We start from the raw sequence: 17435 nt of genomic DNA, 5'->3' as shown, positions 1-17435 counted from the left end.
ATCCCTATTTCTTCTTACTCCCTGCAAATTAGAACATATGTGAAAACCACATCCTGTATCAAGAACCCAAGAAATACCATGTGATGAATCATTAGATTTAATCGTGCAAATACTTGCGAAAGATGGCTTGATCTTCCCATCCTTGATGGCTGGTAGATATTCTGGGCGACTTCTCTTCTAATGCCCTATCTTGTGTCAGTGGTGGCACTCTGTCTCCTTAGGGTTAGAGTTGGGTTTAGTAGAACCAACTTTGGCTCCACTAAAACAGGCGCCATCTTGGGACTTTCCCTTGCGGTGGCTCTTTGAGGGAGCCTTCCTCTTCTTACCCTTCCCTTGACCTATTGCCAAGACAGGCGCATCAGTGGGAGTGGGAGTCGATGCAACAGACTAATCCTTGAGATTGCTCTCAGCAATCCTCAACAAGCCTTGAAGCTTGCTCAAGGTGACCTCTTCCTTATTCATATGGTAGGTCATGCGAAACTGGTTATATCAGGGAGGAAGGGAGTGAAGGATGATGTCAGTTGCGAACTCTTCATCGAAGTCAACATTTAACTTCAGCAATCGATCAACATATCTCTGCAACTTTTGCATATGAGCGGTAAGGAACTCTCTACTACCTATTCGGGCAGTGATCATCGAAGTGATGATCTCATACCTCTCTTGCCTCGCACTTTGGTGGTACCCATCCAGCAAGTCTAGATGCATCTCGTTGGGATACATGTCCTCATAGGACTTTTGGATTTCGGAAGTCATGGTCGCTAGCATGATGCAATGGACTTTCGTGGCATCACGCTCGTGGGCCTCAAAGGCAGTGATCTCTTCGGGAGTGGCAATGTTCATATTTATCTGCTTCAGCTCCTTATCAAGGACATACTCTTTGTCGTCATAGCAGGTGACCATTCTTATGTTACGGATCCAATCATTGAAATTGTTCCCATCAAATATCACCCTCCCACACAAGTTCACGAGTGAGAATGAGCCGGAGGAACTCGAGCCAGAAGCATTGTTGTTGTTCATGTTCGACATCTGAAAAGGAAAAGAACAATGTTTGATTAGAAATGAATCCCTAATTAAACACCTAAATGAAAAATTAGGGCTAGGATCCAACAACATTATTTACAAATTAGAAGACGGATGTCGTAATCTAACATGCAGATAATTTGAAGGTAAGTGCATGACGATTAACTAGTTCTCCACCATGAAAAATGAAAAAGAGATTATGTTTTAAATGTATTGAAAACTCCTAGATTCCTTTGAGATTCACTGAACTTTTCAATGACATGTTTAAATCTCGATGTGCCCCTCTAGTTTGTGACTGGGATGTCGAGGATCACAAAGCGGTTGTGAATAAACATGAAAATTTACATGGTACCCTCATTGTTACAACCACCTATTCTATGTGCCGGTTAGCCACACACGCTCCATCGAACTATGAAAATCATTGAGTCACCATTTTCCACCTATTCTTAGAGTGCAATTAGTGTGTCGGTTAACCACACACACTCAACTAACGTCTTAGCAAGGGTGCAAAGTGTAATTTCATGGAATTGCACCAATTCACTTTTCCTAAAGTAACGAAGATTAGGAATTGTTTAAAAACAACTAGTTACTTTTATAATTCATTATACTTTTAATGAGGAAGGGTTGGCCATATTCTACCCGTTCAGCTAACGACCCTCCACCAATAAAGGAAGTGGTGAGTGAGAGTGGACACCTACTAAACGGCCATTTTATAGGTTATAACCTTATACCCCCTTATAGATCGGCTTCGTGAATGAGGCCTACTAACGGTCAGACTAGCATTTTAAGTTATATATATATATATATATATATATATATATATATATATATATATATATATATATATATATAATCTTGTAATAATATAAAAGTATAGGGTGAATGTTAAACTTGTAAAATTTTCGGGTTTGAAATTTAAATAATTTTAAATTAAACAATTAATTTAATTATTATGTAAATTTGACATAATCAAGATAATTCAACAAATAAATTAGATAATTATAGATTATCATATAATTAATTTATTTTTCAAATAAATGGTAATTATCTTTTAATTTTGTAAGGATAATCACATAATATATATAAAAATCGGATTTTTATAATTCAAAAACTATTTGGGTAATTATCCAAAAACAAGATCAGCCAAAAATCCGAGTTTTGAGCCATCTGATACACAGACTCGTCGAGCAGCTAACTGTACTCGCCGAGTCTGTCAGACAAAATGGGTTCACGTCATGAACTCATAGTGTTACATTGTGAGCTTGGTTTTTTCAGAAAACGATTTTCATATCAAGAAATGAATGAACATATAAGCATCAAATACAATTTAAAATCAACCAAAAGCTCTGATACCACTGATGGGTTTAAGCCAAAAGAACATCCTATGTGCTCATGCAAACCCTAATGCTTGGATCTAGGTTTTACTAATTGTACAAGCAATCATCCAAGGCTTATAAACCTTAGATCAAGTGATAATAATTCAAAATTATAATGACCAAAATAGATCTAGAAGATTACCGCATGTTGCTTACTTGAATCTTCTTGTCTTTTATGCTTAGAGTCACAAGTGTCACTCCTCTAATGGCTTACAAACACCAACTAGCAAGAAGGTAGTATTTGAGATAGGGAGGAGGCACACAAAATCGGCTCTAGGGTTCTTAGAGAAGCAAGTGGACGATTTCTGTAACCTAGGGGTCTTATTTATACTGTGAGTAGCTAAGGTTTCAATCCAAACCCTAATGGATAACTTAAACATTAAGCAGTCCATGGAACCTTCTTGAATAAGCCCATGGATGAAAATATGATGGACTTTTATCATAATTTTGTTGACTCCTTGATCCATTAGGTTTCGCAGCCCAAAAATCAACTATCACACATTTGACAGTTTAAGTCTCCTCTATTAAATTAATCTCATTTAGTCGCCAAATTAATTCCTAATAAATTTATAACTAATATTAATTAAAGAATTTGATTTCTCTTTTAATATATTATTCTTATAATATATTAATAAACCATAATATCTTCTCTCTCTCTCTCTCTCTCTCTCTCCATAAATCACCCTTTGAAGTTGTTATGGTGAAGGCAACCCAAGAGGACCATACACAACCGGGTAGACTACCTACCAAATATGGTTACCGGCTTAGACACTAATCCAACACTACTTTGTGTTGTAGGCCATGACACCCTGAGATGACCAGATTGGTTGTACGCCTTGTGAGTTAGTCTATTCATGTCGGTGGCCCATAGAGCGGTTCGAATAGGTTGTTGGCCCTGTGATGTGGTCTAATCAGGTTGGCTGCTCATGCTTGCATGTCGTTGTTTGTTATGTTTATGTGGTGGTACTTTAGAGGAACTCACTAAGTGTTGGCTTATAGTTTTAGTTTTGTTTTAGGTACTTCAGAGGATCGTGGCAAGGCAAAGGCGTGACTGTACACATCCTGATTTTTACATTGTTGATCTTGGGAGACTATGTTTTTGAATAATATTTTGAAAAAATGTAAACGTTTCTTTTAGTAAATGGGTTTTTTGAAACTTTTGCAGGATGTGATGTGTACGATTAGTCGGAGCTAGTAAGTAGACCCCAAGTTACCACACTGTTATTTTATATTATGTTATGATAGAACCACATGCTAGTAATAGGCTACAGATCTTCATGAGTTGCAAGTTAGAATTGTCTGATTATATGATTCCTGATAGCCTAGGGTTTTTTCCTTGTATGAAATTGACAACATTATTGTAGTTACTTAGTGTCTGCATGAAAATTGTATATAACTAAGATTTTATAGCCTAGGAATGTTTGATTGGCCTTATTTCCCATTCCTTGTTTGGTTGTAGGCTTAGGTTAGAATCAACTATTTGACAATTTATATGATCCAGTGTTATGTATGATTAGCATATTCAAGTGTTGAAGGGTTAGTGGAAGTTTCATAGATGAGTTATGTGGAATTAGCCGACTAGTTGAGGGAAGTCTAGTCTTTCTCTAGGAAATGAGGATAGGGTGTATGCATATTCTAGTTTGTGACGTTAGGGTTGTTATGATGATATTCTATGATAAATACATGTAGGTGCGGATTGTAGTATAGGCCCGTACTACTGGACGCACAGGACCTGTACACATAACAGGGAAGTCACAACCCCTAAGGTTTTGATCTGGATTGGTTCCTAAGGTGTGATATGTGTTTTATCTAAAATCTCTCTGCTTTATTTTAATTATGGTGTTCACGAGCATATATGTATTAGGAGCGAGTGGCTAGGATAGGCCAGGGTTAACCGAGGATCAGGTCAGGGAGATGATTCATGTTGAGGTTGTTTCTATTGTCTGAGGGTAGATACCAGATTTCTGTGGGTCTATCAATGTTGCTATGACGGAGTTCTTTGATGACAAATACACTGAACATTTAGAGACTAACGTTGTTGAAACCACCACTACTGTTATTGCTGCATGGATTGGACGGGGAGAGCTTTCCAGTACCAAGACTTAGACAGTATAAATCCCCTGGTGTTCGAGGGGGTCCAAGATATGATCATTGCCATGAGGTGGCTATCAGACGTTGAGGGGTGTTTCTTTACGTGTTCCTGCCCAGCTGACCAGAAGGTCAAGTGAGCTCTTAACCTTCTTTGGTCTGGAGTGAAGGGTTGGTGCAGGTTGGTTACAGATTCATACACCGCAGTGCAGAGAGCTGCTTTATCTTGGGATCAGTTCTCTGAGATACTCTATTTGATATTCGTCCCTTTGGTGGAGAGAGAGAGAGAGAGAGAGAGAGAGAGAGAGAGATATTAGCCGAGGAGTATCTGGACTTGAGGCAGGGGATGGAGTCGGCGATTTGGATCACCAAGATGTTCACTGAGCGAGCACTATTTTTCCCTAAGTTTGATACTTTTGAGCAAGCTCAGATGACCTGGTACATGAGCATGCCTAATAGGGATATCTACCATTTTGTGTCCACTCAGAGATATTGTTCACTCATTGAGTTACAGGAGGCCACGAGGCGGCGTGAGATTGAGATGGAGCTCCAAAGAAAGAAGTTGAGGTAGGCCCATCTGCAGTCATAGCCTACGATGAAGCGGTTCAAGGATGCTGATGCGAGATCTGGGAGTCAGAGGGGCCGCACTTGTGGCAGTTATGGCAAGTTTCATGAGGGTTCTTATCGATCTACTTCTGGGTGCTACAAATATGGAAAGGATGGGCATTATGCAAAGGAATGTCGCTAGCATGTCTTTCTATCGACCACCAGGATCTATTATCATTATGAGAAGGTTGGCCATATTATGGCAAACTATTCTTTGCTCATGACAGTATCATCACAGACTCCAGCGCCAACGAAATTAAGGATCACGGATGGGTGCCAGGGTAGGGCAGATCCCACGAGGGCTCGGGGCTGTGCTTTTCAGCTCACTGCCGAGGAGCCCAGGACAGCACCAGACTACATGACTGGTATGTTTTTATTTATTGTTCTATCGATTATTTTACGGTATGCTTAGTTTTATGTTTCTAATTGGTACGTTCTTAGTGAATTCTTTTCCTGCTCTTGTGTATGTGACTCGGGCACAAGTGGGTCCTTCGTGTCTCGCTCTTTTAGTAGGAAATTTTGGTATGACCCTTAGTGAGTTGGAGTGTCCATTGCGGGTTTCTATCACCAATGAATACGAGGTTTTAGCATCAAAAGTGTCATAGGGATGTGCTTCGGAGATCTTTGGGGTGCCTTATCTGATTGAGTTGATCCGTATTCCCATGGGGGATGTATACGTGATTATAGGGATGGATTTTCTGAGCAGGTTTGGTGCCATGATCGATTGCGAGGGTCAGCAAATGATAGTTTAAACCCCAAGTTAGGAAGAACTTGGCATATACGGAGAGGGTACCAGGGTTGAATCAGGATTTTATTTGGCAACCAGGGCTCGAGAATATGTTTAGCATAGGTGTATGGGTTAACTTGCCTATGTGGTTGACACTCAGGAAGGGGAGCAAACTTCGGTTTCAGAGGTGCTAGTTGTCAGGGATTTTGCTGATGTGTTTCCGGAGGAGTTGCCCAATGTGCCTCCTGGGAGGCAGTTTGAGTTCAGGATTGACCTAGTGCTAGGTGTGGCTCTGATTGCCAAGCATCGTACCGCTTGGTACCACCCAATATGCAGGAATTGTCCTCTCAGCTTCAGGAGCTGTTAGGCAAGCAGTTCATTAGACCGAGTAGTTCGCCATAGGGAGCGTCGATTCTATTCGTCAAGAAAAAGGATGATGCACACCAGACATGCATTGATTACCGGGAGTTGAACAAGTTGATGATGAAGAACTGTTATCCTCTTATGTGGATTGATGACCTCTTTGATCAATTTTAGGGTGCATCTTGGTTCTATAAGAACGAATTGAGTTTAGGGTATCATCAGGTGAGGGTGAGAGAGAATGACATGGAGAAGACCATGTTTTGGACTCGTTATGGCATTACCAGTTCATGTTGATGCCATTTGGGCTCACCAATGCGTGTGTAGTGTTTATCGATTTGGTGAATCGGGTATGCAGGCCGAAGCTCCATTGATCAGTCATTGAGTTCATTGATGATATCTTGGTATATTTAATGACCAGAGAGCAGCACGAGGAGCACCTTTGAGAGCTTTCTGGAGTATTGATGTGGAAACGGTTGTATACGAAGTTCTCGAAGTGTGAGTTTTGGTTACGAGAGTTTCAGTTCATGGGACATATTGTTAACCAGGATGGGATATTTTCAATCCGGCTAAGATCAAGGCCATGATGCATCAGGAGGTTCTAAAATCTCCCTCATAGATTAGGAGTTTCTTGGGTTTACCGAGATATTATGGGAGATTTATTCATGACTCCTCCAATATCGCAATAACCCTCACTCATATGACGAGGAAGGGAGTGGATTTATGATGGGGCCCTAAGCAGCAGGTTGCTTTTGAGATGCTACGGTAGAGGTTATGTGAGACCCGTTGTTGACCCCTCTAAAGGGTGTTGAGGATTTTGTCATAGTTTATAAGACATCCATCACTGGTCTGGGGGTGGTCCGTATGCATAAGGACGAGTGATTTCCTATCCTTCGCAGCAGCTAAACTCGCATGAGGCACGATATCCTACTAATGACATGAAGTTGGGGCAATGATATTTTCCCTCAAGATTTGGAGACATTATCTATATGGGGTCCGTTATACTGTTTACATGAATCATAAGAGTTTGTCATATCTTATGGACCATCCGAACCTAAACACGAGGAAACATAGGATTAAGACTGCGAGATCCTTTACCATTCGGGTAAAATGAATGTGGTAGCGTATGCCTTGAGTCGCCAGTCATCTGGACCCTTAACAAGAGAGATTTTTGTGAGGATATCCATTGGTTCCCTACTTTTGGATTTGATCAAAGAGTTACAAGCAGAGGGAGTTAGGAAGGAGAACTAGAAGCAGGAGAGGTTAATGGATGAGATCGAATGGTTTGTCACCGATAGTCGAGGGTTGTTAACCCTGTGTGGTCAGGTTTGGGTTGAAGTTTCTGGCGGGATCAGGTAGAAATTGTTGGAGGAGGCTCATAATTATCGCTTTTCTATATACCTGGGAGCTACCAACATGTATTGAGATTTGAGACTAAGTTATTGGTGGTCGTTTCTAAATAGAGATAGCCTAGTAGGTTGATAGGTGCTTGACATGTAGGATGGTCAAGGTCAAGCATCAGAGGCCACATGGAAAGTTGTAGCCTTTGTAGGTTCCCATGTGGAAGTAGGAACAGATTAACATGGATTTTGACACCAAGTTGAGTAACCACATGTTATTCAATTCTATGTAATAGTCTAGATCAACTTGTAATTCGTTTTAAAGTAATAAATAAATAATAAATTTAAAATAAAATGTTAGATAAACATGATATTTGTGAGGAAAGTAGTAGTGGTCATGACAAGGATTCCAGAAATATAAAGTACACCAAAATCTGAGCCATAACGAAGAAGTTATGGCATATCAAAGTTTCACGACAGAACCGGCACAACGCTGTGTGTCGTAAAAAGTGAGTTTACAATAAAATACTTTTTATCCTTATCAATCTAAATGAAAGTTTTAGTATAAATTAAATCGTGAGCATGCATAAAAAGAACGTCCAAATCTGACTTCGTATGGCGAAGTTATGAATTTTCCAAGATTTAGGATAGCAGTGTGCAACCCGAAATTTGAATTTTAGATTAAGCGATTGTTAGCTGACACAACCTAAACAGGAATCGAAGATATTGTCAATAGTTGTTCAAAGGTAAAAATACAGAACAAAACGGACATCAGATGAAGAAGTTGTGAATTTTTAACAGGCTTTTCCTGTCCTAGCCTGTTAAAAATATAACTTTAAAAACAAATTTGAAATTTGCCGACGGAGTCTAAACAAAAGTTGTAGATTACGGTCTCACCTACGCATGGATATAAAGAATGACAAAAATGGATCTCATATGAGAAAGTTATGAATTTTTGAAGTTCGAGGCACAAATCCTGAGTGATTCCGAAGGAGTACGCCCCGCATACTCCGAAACTTGGTCCGGAGTCGGCCACATCACTCCACCTTCGCATATGCAGACATGTTTGAAACCCAGAATCCAAATAGACACCACATTCCTCTAAACGCCCCGCGTACGAGTGTACACCCAACATATTGGAACACGCAACTTCCTCGCAGGTACGCCGAGCGTACCGAAGACCAGACCCCTCCGATAAATAAGCATGCAAGGCTATCCGGTTTTGATTGCTACTTTACTACTTCTTTCACTATAAACACCCTTTCAAAGCCACTCTAAGCCCACCGAAGCTTAAGGAACCTCCCTAACACTTGAAGAAAGCCCGGAGCACCCGAAGTCCTCGAGAAAAGAAAATTTTCGGTTTGAAACTCTGCCTGCGCAGAACCTGAATTTCAGCAGAAACTCGTGATTTCAAGTAGCGACGTGTTGTACGAATCACCACTTTATAAAGTGAGTTCATACCCCTACTTTTTCACTATCTTTTCATATTTTAAGTGGGGAATACAATTAAAACACAAGGTAAACTTGTGTGAATAACAAAACTATTCAAATAGTTTACAATTGTCGTTTTTACTAAAATAAACATATTACTTTACTAGTTCGAGATTCCGTACAAAAATGAATATATAAAACATAATAGGTATAGTTTATGAGTCATACATACGATTTTATCAATACAAAATGGCTTTTCATTATTCTACATGTAAGCATTGATATAGCTTTGTGAGACATACTTCAAGTGCTTATCTAAAGTATCAACCAAGCCCTTAAATTATAACCAGAGTCTCTTGGAGGGTGAGTGTGAAACTTGTGTATAGATCTGTACGAGACTGACAATCCCACACCTTAATTGTTAGCTACAGTTAGGCCGGAAAACCTGGGGTGACAATCTATGATGGCTGAAGAACATTGTATTCAGGCTATCCTAGGTCAACAAGCATGGTTATGATAACTCACAAATTGGTATTGAACAATACGATTGGTGTATGAATAAGTAAACAGCTTCACTTAGTTTTATTAGATTATAAAACTACAATACAATATTTTATAGCATAACTGGTGAATCCAGGCACTTACATTTATAGAGTTTTCATACAAGTACAAATACATAATACTATACCAGTACAGAGAAAACATTCATTTCATGGTTTTATGTGAATTAAAACTACATTACACTATTTCAGAGTACGATAATAATTACACATTTTGGTCTTAGTGTATTAAGACTACAACACATTTACAACAGAAAATATAGAAATTTATAGGAAAACATACTTGCATTTTCAAGGAACAAATGATAGATTTCGATTACAAACATGCTTATGAAGTCACCAACATAATTGTTGACACTCTTTTAAAAGCTATTTGTATTCTTAGGAAATATCCACATGTTTTGAGACGACAGAGCTTCATATAGTCATGTCTTTTAGTTTTTACTGTACATTTTGGTGTCAAGTATACATTGATTGGAACACGAACGTAAAACTATACTTTTTCAATGTAATGGTTGTTGTACTTTTATTTCTATTATGCAATTGTTGTGATACTGAACATGACGTCATCCGCCCCCGAACGTTTCCACCATTCTAGTTTAGGGGTGTGACAAGTTGCTAAATAATGCCAAGGGTTTTGATGCTATATGGGTCATTGTGGATCGGTTAACCAAGAATGCCCACTTTTTGGAAATCCGGGAGAGCTCTTTGGCTGAAAAGTTGGTCGATGTGTATGTTTGGAAGGTTGTTTCTAGTCATGGGGTTCCAGTATCCATTGTATCAGACCGATATGTTAGGTTCACTTCCCAATTCTGGCAGAAGTTCCATGAGGAATTGGGCACAAGGCTACATTTCAACACTGCTTATCATCTGCAAATTGACGACTAGAGTAAGTAGACCATCCATACACTTAAGGATATTTTGCGGGGTTGTGTTATAGATTTTGGTGGGAATTGGGATTCCTAGCTACCTCTTGCTAAGTTCTCCTACAACAACAGTTATCACTCCAACATTAGTCCCCCACCTTTTGAACTCCCTTAAGGTAAAAGGTGTGATACCCCAGTTTGTTGGGGGGAGGTTGGTCATAGAGTCATGGGAAGGATTGAGGTTGTCCTTCAAACCACGGAGCTTATACAACAGATTAAGAAAAGACTATAGACAACTCATAGTCGGCAGAAGATCTATGTCGACCGGCGCCAATCAGAGTTGGAATTTCAAGTTAGTGATATGGTACTACAGAAGGTTTCACCCTGGAAGGGGGTGATACACTTTAGAAAAAGAGGGAAATTGGGCCCCGGTATATTGGACCACTCCATGTGATCTCCAGGGTAGGTAGGGTGGCCTACTGGTTGGATGTATCGAGTGAGCTCAGTCATATCCACAGCACATTCCATGTTTCACAGTTACAAAAGTGTGTGTTTGACGATTACGCAATGGTCCTCTTGGATGAAATTCAGTTCAAAGAGCGTCTGAAGTATGTTGAGAGGTCGGTAGCGATAATGGAAATGAAGATGAATATTTTTCGCAATAAGGAAATACCTTTGGTAAAGGTTCAATGGCAGCATAGGAAAGGCTCCGAGTGGACCTAGAAGCCAGAGGCTGTGATGCGACAGCATTATCCTGAAGTGTTCGCCGTTCGCGACAACCGACTTAGAGGATGAAGTCCAGTGCAAGTGGGGGAGAATTGTAACATCCTGATGTTGAGGTATTTTCAATTTTAACCCTATTTATGCATAAATATTTCATTTTAGTCCCTGAATACATAAAAGAGTACAAAATGGCTCATAGTGTCATTTTGGTAATTTTGGGCATTTGAGTAGTACGTTGGGTGTACGTTGCATACACTAAGCGTACTAGGACGGTCCCTAGTATGTTGGGCATAAACCTCGTAAGCAGGTCATATGTGGAGGAAGTTCAAACCCTAATTTTTAGGGTTTGGACCATATATAAACAACATTATAGCCCCATTTATCATTCTCTCATTAGCCCACATCTAAGATTTTGATCCTTTAGCAAACCCTCAGTGAGAATGAGTGGTTTTGAGCATATATGTGTGCCTTTTGGTGTTCTTGAAAAGAAGTTCGTGCAAGAACCTTGAAGCTTGGAATCAACTTAAATCTGGGAGTCCACACCTGCTAACAACCTCTTGGTGGTAAAAAGTTCATAACTTGATCACTCTATCCTATAGATCTAGCAATTTCTTCTTTTTGGGAACTTTTTTGTCCCAAATATGGTAATTCTTGAGCATGGCATGTTCTTGATCAATAATTCATTCTTTTAGATGTTATAGGGGTTCTTAAGTTACAAGAATGTGGAATTAATGTTTAGTTTTACTTCATGCATGCTATAGAATGTCTTAATGCATTAAGATGTTGAGATTTTTTATTTTAAGAACTTAATGGACACGCAAAGTCATAACGTTGGAAACTTAACGATTCGTGATGGAATTTTAGCCTTGGATCTGCAATTGTACGTGTTAAGTTGAAGAAATAACTGATTAATAGGTTAAGAGGGTGGAGTATTGCGTATGATGGGCGTACTGAAGGGTACGCTGCGCGTACGTAGATCTGCCCCAGATGCCTCGGACATCCAGTATTCCCCGCGTACCTCTAGAGTACATCTGAAATACAAAGCTTGAGTCAACTTGGCTGAGTTGACTCGGCTAAGTAGAATCGGTTGTGTTGACTCAGTTGATTTATTGACTTTGACCAACTTTGACCAAGGGTACTTGTGGTGAAATGTTATTAATTTAGAATGAAAATGTTTTGATGTTTAGATTTTGGGTTGAGCCGGTATTTAGGAGTAATGTATTGATCAAATATTCGTCAGACTGTGAGGTGAGTTGTCCTGACTTTACTTACGGGTCGAAGGCACCAAGGTCAACCCATTGGATTGATATCTAGATTATTGTATGTTGTTATCCTATTGTGATCCTTTATATGATGGGTTCTGGAGCGTAACCACAAATCCTATGTGTTAATGCTTTGGATCTAGATTTTCACTAGTTTAACATGCAAACTTGAATACAAAAGAGAAACTCTAAGACACATCTATATAAACGAAATTAACCTAAATATAGGGTTTAGATACATACCTAAATTGTTATTTAGTAATAATAGTTAATCATTGTTGATTCTTTACTCTTGAAAGCAAGTACCTCAAATGTGACACGTTTAATGGCTTACAAACACACTTTGCAAGAGGATGAGAGGAGAGAGGAGGGATTGCTCATAGAAAATAGGCACTTCTAGTGTTAGAAGCAAGTGGCCAAAAATCCTAAGGGTTACAACCCTTTTATACTTCATGTAGCTTAGTCCTAAAGCTACGATTTTCAGATATAAACCCTAATTTCCTGCTTACGGCCTAAGCAGCCCATGAACTCCTCTTCTAGAAGCCTTGGATGAAAACTTATAGGGCCTCCTTATAATTTTCGTCCACTCCTATCTATGGAGTCTAAAACTCATATTTCATAACTATCAAATAATTGCAAAACAGCCCCTATACTTTTATTAATTCCTTTAATCCCGAAATTAATTCCAAATTAATTTCTGATTAAATATTAATTAAACAAAATTATTTCCATATAATATATTACTTTATAAACATATTAATAAATCATTTATATCAATTTATTATTTCAAATAATAAATTCAACTTCTCTCCAAAAATCATCTTGTCAATTTGCAAGAGTGCAGGCAACCCAAAAGGACTATGTTGCTATCAATTCAATTATATATATATATATATATATATATATATATATATATATATATATATATATATATGCCAATTATAGTTATGGCCTTAGACACCTAATCCAATAGTCTCCCACTTGGACAAGTCTAATAACTATAATTGCAAGTACAACTTCAAAAATTGACGAACATATTGTAGCTTTCAAAAGCCATTGTCGAACTCTGACCTAGTCAGTTGCGTGCCCTAAGATAAGGGATCATATAATCCTCCGTTCTGAAGATATCATGTGGACAACTGACATGGAATAGAATTATTCTCATTGTCCAATAGTTTGTTTCCCGATTTTCTGATTTGTAATAACAGGGAACTTAATTGAGATTTACCCAAATTTCCATGATATCAACTAACCATGCTCAAAACAAAAGCCACGTCAAGGCGAGTACATATCATAGCATACATGTTCGAGCCAACAGCAGAAGCATATGGAACTTGAATCATTTCCACTATTTTGGGATCTGTACTCGGACTCTGAGTCTTACTCAGTTTGGTATTGCTCTGGATAGGAAACTCTCCATTCTTGCAATTCTCCATTCTAAAATAACTTAGCACCTTATCCAGGTAAGTACTTTGACTAAGTCTAATTAGTCTTCTATTCCTATTCCTCAAAATCCTTATTCCCAGAATATAAGAAGCCTCTCCCAGATCCTTCATAGTGAAACATTTTCCAAGCCAGTAATTAACCTCCTGCAGAGTTGGAACGTCGTTTCCTATGAGTATTATGTCATAAACATATATTACTAGAAAGCTGACTATACTCCCACTAGTTTTGACATATACACATAACTCACCCTCACTCCTAGAGAAACAAAACTCTTTGAGTTTCTCATTTAAGCAAATATCCCATCTACGAGAGGCTTGTTTCAATCCGTAGCTTCATTTATCAAGCTTACACACTCTATTGTGGTACTTAACATCTACAAAACCCTTTGGCTGATTAGTGTAAACATTCTCAGCCAAATTTCCATTAAAGAAAGTGGTTATGACATCCATTTGCCAGATTTGATAATCATGAAATGCAGCTATGGCTAACATAACCCGAATAGATTTAATCCTAGCTACTGTCAAGAAGGTCTCATAATAGTCAACCCTGGGGTTTTAATAAAGACTTTCGCAACCAGCCTTGCCTTGAACGTGTGTACCTTTCCGTCCATGTTGGTCGTCTTCTTGAAGATCCATTTGCACCCAACTATCTTACGACATGGCACGTTATCAACCAAATTTCAAACTTGGTTATCATACATGGACTGGATCTCGCTATCCATTGCCTCTTTCCATTTAGTAGACTCAGGGCTAGCCATGGCTTCCTTAAAATTAGAAAGCTCAGTCAAATTCACCAATATACTATCACTGACAAACGTATCACCATCTTAAGTAATATGGAATCCATAAAACTCTGGCGCTGTTATAACTCAAGTGAAATGCCTAAGAGGTAACGACTCCTCAATTGGTTCAACAAGAATTTCTTCCTAGTGTTGAGCACTAGTGTTAGAGGTTCCTTCATCACTTGACTCTTGAATTTCTTCAAGATCATTTACACTTCCACCGTTCTCTTTGCATACAAGCTCTCTCGTACAAAAGACTCATCTTCATGATATGAAGACCACATTATCACTAGGTCTGTAGAACAAGTATCCAAAGGACTTTTGTGGGTAACCGATGAAAATATGTCGCTCACTTCTAGCTTCAAGCTTGTCATGAGTCTCTCGTCTAACGAAAGCTTCACAACCCTAAAACTTGATATGTGCCGCCTAGGTAACCTTCCCTATCCACATCTCGTGAGGTGTTTTGCAACCTTCTTTGTCGAGACTAGATTAAGAATACGGGTGGCAATGTTCGAGGCATACCCCCAAAATAATATCAGAGCGAAACTCGACTCATCATGGAATAAAACATGTCCAACAAGGTTTGATAACGCCTCTCAGCCACACCATTTAGTTGTGGTGCCCTAGGAGGTGTTAATTGTGAAACAATTCCACATTCCTTGAGGTAGCCTTGGAACTTGATTCTATGATATTCACCACCCCTATCAGATCTGAGCATCTTGATCTTCTTGCCCAATTGATTTTCGACTTCATGTTTAAACTCTTTGAACTTTTTAAAAGTTTCTGACTTATGCTTGATTTATTAGATATATCCATATCTGTTATAATCATTTGTAAAAGTCACATAAAATCAATTTGCATCCCTTGTGGTGGATCCGAAGGGCGCATGCACATCAGTATGTATGAGATCTAACAATCCATCACCTCTTTAACACGAACCTATGATACGTGACTTAGTCAAGGACCCAAGAATTTGAATGCGATTAGTTTTTAGAATGACTAGTGTAAATACCTATCAAGGTTGGCTTGATCTTACCATCCTTTATATCTTCTAAGTACTTGGGGCAGCTTCTCTTCTAATGCCCCCTGTCATGGTAGTAGAAGCAGGTAGCTTCTTTAGGATTAGAGGCAGATGGAGCTTCAGACTAGACTTGCCTTTAGAGCCATTGCTAGACGACCCGAGTTAGGACTTTAGCTTCCAGTTCTGTTTTGAGGAAGCTTTCCTCTTTTACCCTTCCCTTGTCCAATGGCTAAAATGGGAGCAGCAGGAGGAGGAGGAGTGGAGGCAACACTTTTTCCCTTTATTCCACTCTCAGTGGTTCTCAGCAAGCTTTGAAGCTGAATCATAGTGAATTCCTCCTTGTCCAGATGTTAATTCAAGATGAACTGATCATAAAAAGAAGGTAATAAGTGAAAGACTATATCAATAACCAATTCCTCAACAAAGTTCACATTAAGCTTCAAGAGACGATCCACATAGCGTTGCATGCGTTGCAGGTCGGTCGTGACAGACTCTCCGACCTTCATCATGGTGGTTATGAATGACTTCACTATCTCATACCTTTCTTGACGTGCTCTTTGATGGTACTTCTACATCAAGTTCTTACACATCTCAAAAGTCCAATAGTCTTCATAAAACCGATTTAGTTTAGGATTCATAGTTCCCACCATGATACATGACACTTTGGTCGCGTCTTTGCAGTGGGCCCTATACTCAACTATTTCTTCAGGAGTAAATTTTGATTCATCTATCTCGTTCAACTCTTTGTTGAGGACATATTCCTTGTCACTAAATCTCAAGGCCATCCTAATGTTGCACACCCAATCATTAAAGTTGGAGCCATTGAATGTGACCTTGGCACAAATGCTCAAGAGTGAGAAGGTGTTAGCAGGGTTGTTATTGGAGGAACCGGAAGCGTTGTTGGAAGTTGACATCTACAAAAGAACAAAGAAAAGTTTTGATTAGATAGGGAAATCCTTAATATAACACCCAAATAAAATATTAAGGCTAGGACCCAACACAATAATTCACAATTCAGAAAATGGATGTTGTAATCCAATTGTAAATTATTTGAAGGTAGGTAAATGACAATTTCACCATGAAAAACTAAATTTTAAATGTATTAGGTTTTAAATGAAATTCCTAGATCTTTTGAGATTCATTGAACTATTCAATGGCATGTTTAATCTCGATTATGTCATTTCCATTTGTGACTAGGATACCGAGGATCACAAACAAGGTGTGAATAACCATGAAAATTAGCTACATAGTCTCGACGTCATTTATCACCTAGTCAATGTTCCTGTTAACCACACACGCTCCATTGATCAATGATAATTTAAGAGCAACCCATTGACACCCTTTATTAGTCCATATTGGTGTGCCAGTTAACCACATATGCTCCATTAATGACTTTTATAAAATGAAATATGCAATTTCAAGGATTCTCATCAAATTCACATTTTCCAAAAGTTATCAAGACTGGGAATTTTATGAAAAACATTTAGTAACTTTACTTATTTAATTATACTTATTAATGAGAGTTTATATCCTATCAAAGTCATTCGGCTAACAGTCCTCCACTAGTCCAGAGAACGGTGGGTAACAGTACATACCCAATGGCAGTCATTTTATAGGCCGCTTCCTTAAACTCTCCTTATAGACCAACTTCGTGAATGAGGCATACTAGTGGTTCGAATGGCTTGTCGTATACATATGTAACATTAGATTTTAATTTTACATAGTATAAAGGTCTATTTTAAACTTTTAAAATACTAGGGTTCTAAAATTTAAGATTTCAAAATTAAACTATTTAATTAAATTTGAAATTATAAAAGCAAATGGTGTA

The sequence above is a fragment of the Lactuca saligna genome, chromosome 4 (genome assembly GCF_052625555.1).
Source record: "Lactuca saligna cultivar CGN05327 chromosome 4, ASM5262555v1, whole genome shotgun sequence".
NCBI classification, from domain to species: domain Eukaryota; kingdom Viridiplantae; phylum Streptophyta; class Magnoliopsida; order Asterales; family Asteraceae; genus Lactuca; species Lactuca saligna.
This window is presented reverse-complemented; position numbering follows the sequence as displayed.